At 36.1% G+C, this 7,606-nt stretch overlaps 1 pseudogene; it reads left to right on the top strand.

Annotated features, from left to right (window-relative positions):
• Nucleotides 1-209: 209 nt before the first annotated feature.
• Nucleotides 210-985, top strand: LOC149179975 (plasma membrane-associated cation-binding protein 1-like; annotated as a pseudogene).
• The last annotated feature ends 6,621 nt before the right edge of the window (nt 986-7,606 follow it).

The raw sequence follows: 7,606 nt of genomic DNA, 5'->3' as shown, positions 1-7,606 counted from the left end.
TGGGATTTTCGATCCTGAGCAGGCCGTCGCATACCAGGATCTCTCTTTGAAGGTCTTTTCTGATTGAATAAGAAAGAAGTTTGAGTTGTGTTTGGGCATTATTTCTGCCTGTTGTCTGTGGGTGCCATGGAACCTAGCCTGGTGGACGACATAATCCAATGGCTGCTGGACGCAAAAGAGAGCAGATTAGCTAAGCCTGCGACCTACTTCAGAGATCTGATCAAGAGCTAGCTCTGAGAACAAGCTCTGTTCAGGTGATCCAAAGGTTTTTGGAAGTATCAAAATGACTTACTGGAAGTCAAAGGTGCTGCCAAAGATCAAGAAATATTTTGGCAAAGGAGATGCCAACAGCAAAGGGGCAGCAGAAGCTGCCAAATCCTTCAACAAGGCCAAGAATTCCATTGAAAAAGAAATTGAAGAGAAGAAACCTGAACTGGAGCCAAAGATAACTATACCAGGACTCGAAGCCAGAAACCAAGTTGCTTTTCAAGGAGCCAACTGAAGACAAGGTGAAACAAAATGCCCAAGCTGTTCAGGATCTGTTACAGCGGCTTGTGGAAGCAGGTTGTCCAGGAGCACAAATATTGAAGGAGGCTGGAGATAAGTATGGCACTGCTCTATTGGCTTCTCAGATCCAATACCTGCTAGAGAAGCTCTCTCCATTTGTAGCCAATGAAGAATCCCCTGTCATTGCTATAGAGCTTGATTTGGTGAAAGGGGGAGCCGAAACTGCAGAGGAAACTGCTAAAGACATCTCAGAGGCACCAACTGTTCCTGCAGGTGATGAGAATGTGAAAGAAACAACATCCAAGGTTGAAAAAGAAGTCGAGATCGTCGGCACCGAGGAGAAAGGCCACCTATAAACTGAAACTGGCCTTCAGAGACGTGCTAAGGAAATTATGGCCAGGTTTCCGCTTATTTATGATGATTTGTTTATGGATCCAGAGTTATTTTTTCTATTATTTGCAGTCCCAGCTTCTACCGATATTCCATGCCACACTATGATTCGAAAAGAGGTTCTGATTTGTGCCTTGTATTAGACATGCTCCAATGCAAATTAATTTTCTTTGTGGGAATAGATTGTTTCCTGCGTATACTTGTTACAGAGATATCAAAGTTCTGATAGCTTGGAGGATCGGAGGAGGCCGGACTTGCCCGGAGGCCGCGAGGAGAGGCCGAGGAGGCCGGATCTCTGTTTTTTGTTTGCAGGCCGCAATTTTTTTTTCAACAGATCTGTTGCATCATGATCTGGCATGGTTGATTCTCTGATATACGCTTGTCTGATGACTGGCATTCTATTTACTGTATCCCTTTAGGACTAGCATTCAAGGGATCTGCTCCAAATAATCTCTCAGATCGGCTCCATCAAGTGTTGCGTTGGGCTCTTGGATCAGTAGAAATATTCCTGAGCAAAGCATTGCCCCATTTCGTATGGATACGGAGGCGGGTTGAAATGGTTGGAAATACTGTCTTATATAAACGCAACTGTGTATCCATTGACATCCTTGCCCTTGTTAGCTTATTGTACCTTGCCTGCTGTATGTTTGCTCACTGGAAAATTTATAATTCCATAGATTAGCAATTATGCTAGTTTGTGGTTTATTGCTCTCTTTGTGTGTATCATTACAATTGGTGTTTTGGAGATACGATGGAGTGGGTGTGGTATTGATGATTGGTGGAGAAATGAGCAGTTTTGGGTGATTGGGGGTGTATCAGCCCATCTTTTTGCTCTCCGTTTGTCCTCCAACAAGGGCGACCTGGTTTCTACTCTTACTATTTGGCCATGAAGTAAATGCTACCGATTTTCATAATAAGTATTTCATGTCATGGTGTTTTATGTTATTATTGAAGTGACTTTGGTCTGACCAACTATTGTCACAATTCTGAATGTGTTTTGGAATTGGTCATTCCAACACTAAGCAAATTACTATTGTCACAATTCTGAATGTGTGTTGGAACTGGTCATTCCAACACTAAGCAAATTTGCAGGGAATGGTGAATACATGACAGTGGAAACGACATCAATTGGAGCTACATCAGAGATTGGAGGATGATTGAGATCATGTTGCAGATTGTTAGCAAGCATGAGGCAGTATGCTTGAAAACAATGACTAGCCTTGATACTGTGGGTAGGGGAAGTGAAATTATGTTGCAATTCTAGGAGAATTGGATACTGAATTGGACCATGGAGTCCTGGATTACTGTTCCTGAAGGGAAAATTGTGTTCTCTTCGTGCGGCTGTGAGTGCCTATGTTCTGGTTTCTTTATCAGTGGACCCCTCACAGATGAGGTAAAGGAGGAGTGACAATGTTTATGGTGGACAACAAAGTAGATGCTTGTTTGAGTTAGTGTGGTTTGATGAATAGACTCCCTAGCATGTTATAAGCAAGTCCAGTCCAGTTGTTGTAATAGTCATTGTATGTACCCAGAAACTCCAAAATCTGGAATGAAATGTAAGTTATAAATGCATCTGAAAGTTCGTGGTGATCTCAAAACCACTTTGTAATGGTTTATGGTCAGCCTAAAACCATCTTTTGTCATTGTAAAGTGAGGGTTGGTGGTGAGCCAGAAACCATCTATAGAGTCTTTGTGGCTGAAGTTCTTTTGTGACCAGCTTGCCTTTGTGGCAGAATCGCCTCTGTGGCTTGAGGTGCCTTTGTGGCTACGTGTACATGAGAGCTTTGTGCTCAATTGAGCAGGTGGACTGCAGAACACCTGACTCAGACTCAGATGATTTTTTAATTTTCTGAGTAGAAGGGGATTGGCACGCTTTTCGCGCTGACAGTCGCACCAGGATGTGCAACTGACGCGTCTGTTAGGCCATTAATAGTGCCACCACGCTAAAATACCAGACTGGTGCGGAATTCTACGGAAAGGTCACACCAATTCACCTTCAACTGGATCTGCGGGAATCCTCATCTTCGTTTGATGATTTGCGAGAGGAGGAGATCGGAGAAGTAGTGGATCTGTCCGAGGGAGGCACATTGTGTTTTGGAGGTTCTGTACATGCAATTCACCTGATGGTGGTGGATTTGATTATCATGACAAGTAGTCATTAAGGTCGGGAGTTTGAAATAATTAATTCCTACTTCTCTATGGTTGTAATTCTCCATTTAAGGAGTTTGTTCCTACATAATAGGAATTTAGTTTCTCCTAGTTTAGTGTGTGGTTGAGAGAATCTCTCAACCACACTAGTGTACCTCTAAGATAGAATTCCTATCTTGAGACTATTGATTGTATAAATATGTGTGTAATTTCCTCATTCATAATATAGAAGATATTGCTGTGTGCTATTTTATCTAAATGCACTAAGCCAATTACAGATCATTTACCAGAAACTAGCCATAGAATTTAATGCAATATCAAGCACAGAAATGTCATTTTCGTTTACAGAAAATCTCTCCGGAGTTAAAAAGCCTGCACATTTTTTCCTTAATAAAAATAAAAAGGATATTCGCTAATATCAAGCCCGTGATGGGCCATCGCCTAAAAAGAACCATAAGAATAAAAAAAATAAAAATAAACATAAATTTTGAAACCATCTCTTCATATCCTGAGACTTGTAGAACTCTATCTAGATAATCATTACATTTGGAAAAATGTAAATGCAATAATGCACAACAAACAAATAGGATCATGGCCTGTAAAGAACCATATGTCCCCCAAAATAACCTAAAATTTTAAAAATTAATTTTTCATCTCGTAAGAGGTATAAAATTCAGTCGAGATAATCATCATCTTTGAAAAAAGATGTAAAGGCAAGAATGCATGGCAAACTCTTACCATTAGACAGTGAGCAACAAATCATTAGCTTACTGCATTTCCATCTTATTCATTAAATGGGAATAATGTAAAATTCAATGGATAAGATGGAAATGCAAGTAGCCAATCATTAGCTCACAGCCCCTTGATTGGCTCTTAATGTTTACTAAGAACGCACAGCAAACAAATATGGTTCTAGATGAAAGAACTTCCATCTCACCCGAACCTGGTTTCCATGAAGTATCCCACTAGTCTACTGCATGCATGCTTGAAATGAGAGGCAGTTTGCTCGGTGGTAAAATGCAGATATGTATGGTAATGACAATTTTACAAATTGATCAGTATAAAAATAAATTGTCCCATCTAAAATGTTAACAAGGATTTGACATCACCTATCTGGTATAGTAAGAGCTGAAAGTTGAAGAAAACGATATATAGAGCAGAGAATTTCCTAAGCAATGCACAGGCCTTTTTAGCAAAACTCAGACCAGGGAGAAATCGGTTAATCTTTTAGTACAGAACAGAGGAATATTACTTTAGCGACATCTCCAAAATGATGTTCAAGATCAGTAAACCTTGCGGAAAAAATTTAGGTGTATTACTTTCATGATTAACTACTTTCAGAAATCCGAGAATTTGTTGTAACCATATACGCCCTTGCTTTGTAAAGAGATAAACCCCCCACTTTTAAGAAAAATCATAAATTAAATTTCATGTCATGTCAGAAAAGCCTGACAATAGTTTGATCACATTAATTCAAAAGCAGAACCCTGCTGTTGGCAGAGAAGCAGAACTAACGGCCGAGAGGACGAATATAAGCCAAGTGAAGCGCCAAATGAAAAGAAAGAGAAAGCATCATGTACATATTCATGTGAACGCTTCCAAAACAACAGTAACAGTGAAACATTCGCATTTACAGTCACTATAATTTCCGTGTATTCCAATTGGAATTAGCGAAAAGCCTATCAAATGCACCTCTGTCAAATTTGTCGTCCATGGCTGTCTTCTTCTTCTTCTTGGGCGGAGACTTCTTCGGAACCAAATTCTCATTCTGCTCTTTCTCCTTCTCGTTCTTGTTATTAGACTGCTTTTCCGTTTCAGCATGGTGTGCAGTTGCTTCTCCATTCTTCTTGGGGGCGAATTGATATTCCTTGCCAATCCCAATTCCAGCCCCAGTCTCCTTCTCGTTCTTGTTTTTAGACTGTTTCTCCTTTTCAGCATGGTATGCAGTTGCCTCTCCGATCCCAGTTCTAGTCCTAGTCTCCTTCTCGTTCTTGTTATTAGACTGATTTTCCTTTTCAGCATGGTGTGCCGTTGCTTCTCCATTCTCCTTGGGGAGGAATTGATTCTCCTTGCCAATACCAGTTTCAGTCTCAGTCTCCTTCTCGTTCTTGTTATTGGACTGCTTTTCCTTTTCAAGATGGTGTGCAGTTGTTTCTCCGTTCTTATTGGGGGACGGGGGGGAATTCATTCTCCTTCCCAATTCCAGTTCCAGTCCCAGTCCCGTTGCCGTTCCTGTTCCCGTTCCCGTTAGGGTTGGGTTGAGGAATCGTCCCCTGCTGCTGAGGAGGGGGCGGCTTACAGGTGTAGATGGGAGCAGGATGAGTGGCATGCAATGCAATTTCAAAGATCTTCATGAAGACCGATCGACTTTAATGTGAATAATGACGTGTATGTAGAGAATAGGATTGGCGACACGACTGAGTCTTCTCTGTCGCGATCTTGTGCTTGATCTTGTGCATGGTTCAGTTCATGATCCACACTGTGTTGTTGGCATGTTTAGTGACTTCTTGCTGTCAAGCAGTCAGCCAGCCCTTATCCCGTACCTAGTTGTCAATTTCTTGATTTGACAAGTTTCTTCATATTCTATTTTAATCCAAGTCCAAGTTCAAAACGATATGTTGCGTGCCCTGCTTTACTCGGAGATCTAGCCATTTTCAACCAACGGATTTGCAAATTTATTTCTGGTTGTCACACAACTAGTTATCTATCCGTTCCTCTTATATACCTGTTAGCGGGTGCAACAATCACGGTAAAATGTGTAGTTGCGCTGTGTATCGCCAAATATTTATATTTTTGCAGATTTCACTGTTACATTAAAGCATGACAATATATTAAAAGTATATTGACCATAATAATCTCCGCAGACAGATATTTGAGTTAGATACATTATTTTTCCATTAATTAATTGATAACGTTAAGTGATATATCTAACTCAATTAATTGATGACGTTAATTGATAACGTTAATTAATAACGTTAATTGATCATTTTACATGATAACGTTAATTGATTTTGGATATCAGATATCTCACACGTCATTATTCACATTATTCTCTACACACACGTCATTATTCACATTAAAGTCGATCGGTCTTCATGAAGATCTTTGAAATTGCATTGAATGCCATTATTGTATTGGAATTATCCTCAACCGTGTGAGTTCTCACGAAATTCAGAATGCTCATCTCATCTCAAATTTAATGTTCGATTTTAATTAGGGATAATTTAGATAATATAAAAAACTGATTACAATGATACTTTATTTATTAAATTAGTAGTGAGAATAGTTATTAGAATGCAACAGTCCTTATGTTCATTATTAAAAACGAATTAACATATATTCATTAATTAATGTAAAATATGTTGCAATAAATATATCAACATAAATACATTTTACTAGTATTGTAACATTGAATTTACCATATAAATTAGAATAAAATAAATTAGCATAAATTCATTTAGACAACTTTTTTGAAATTTAATCTCTAGATAATTTTAATAGCAATAATTAAATATAATATTTAATATACAATATATTAACCCAACTCTATTTTAGTGATATTTAATGTTTTGAAATTTTGTTAATTTCATTTTTATAAAAAATATAATATTTAATATACAATATATTAACCCAACTTTATTTTAGAGATATTTAATGTTTTGATATTTTGTTAATTTCATTTTTATAAAAAATGAAATATTTATTATACAATATATTAACCCATCTTTGTTTTAGTGATATTTAATGTTTCCAAATTTTTTTAATTCTATTTCTAAAAGCATAAGGTGTAATAAAACATAAATTTATTTTAAAGGTATTACAGTCTTTTGAGAATTTTATTGAGAAATAATTTAAAAATTAATTTTATTTAAAAAAATGTAATATTTATAGGTGATGTATTTTTATAAAATGACATGTGTAATAAAATAGTATATATAATTTTATAATTATTAAAAATTTATATTTCATTTTTTATAAAATGATGTGTCATAAAATAGTATATTTAATTTTATAATTATTAAAAATTATATTTTATTTTTTAATATTATTATGAATTTATTTTAATTTTTGATTTACCAAACATTGAGTGATCACATTTAAACCTATTAAAACTTATTCCTTCATCGAATTCTAACAAAGCCTATTGCAAATTAATAATATTCTAACAAACCCTATTGCAAATTAATAAAACTTATTCGTTCATCGAATTCTAACAAAGCCTATTGCAAATTAATAATATTCTAACAAACCCTATTGCAAATTAATAATATTAAAGTAGGGGTGAATATTCATTGATTGTTGTATTCATGGAATTCTAACAAAGCCTATTGCAAATTAAAAATATTAAAGTAGGGGGGTGAATATTCATTGATTGTTATACTGTAAATTTATTGTAACTATTAAAATTTTAAATTTAAATTTTATGTGGTTAAATATTATTATGAAATAAATATTATTATGAAATCATTTATAAACCCTATTGCAAATTAATAATATTCAAATTAATAATATTCATGATAAAGTAATATTCAAATTAATAATATTCATGATAAAGTAGCGG

This window comes from Pinus tabuliformis, chromosome 3_2 (assembly GCF_031772625.1).
Source record: "Pinus tabuliformis cultivar Carrire ecotype Pingquan chromosome 3_2, CPIR1, whole genome shotgun sequence".
In the NCBI taxonomy this organism is placed as follows: domain Eukaryota; kingdom Viridiplantae; phylum Streptophyta; class Pinopsida; order Pinales; family Pinaceae; genus Pinus; species Pinus tabuliformis.
The sequence above is the reverse complement of the archived record's forward strand: the minus strand, read 5'-3'. Positions and strand labels throughout refer to the sequence as shown.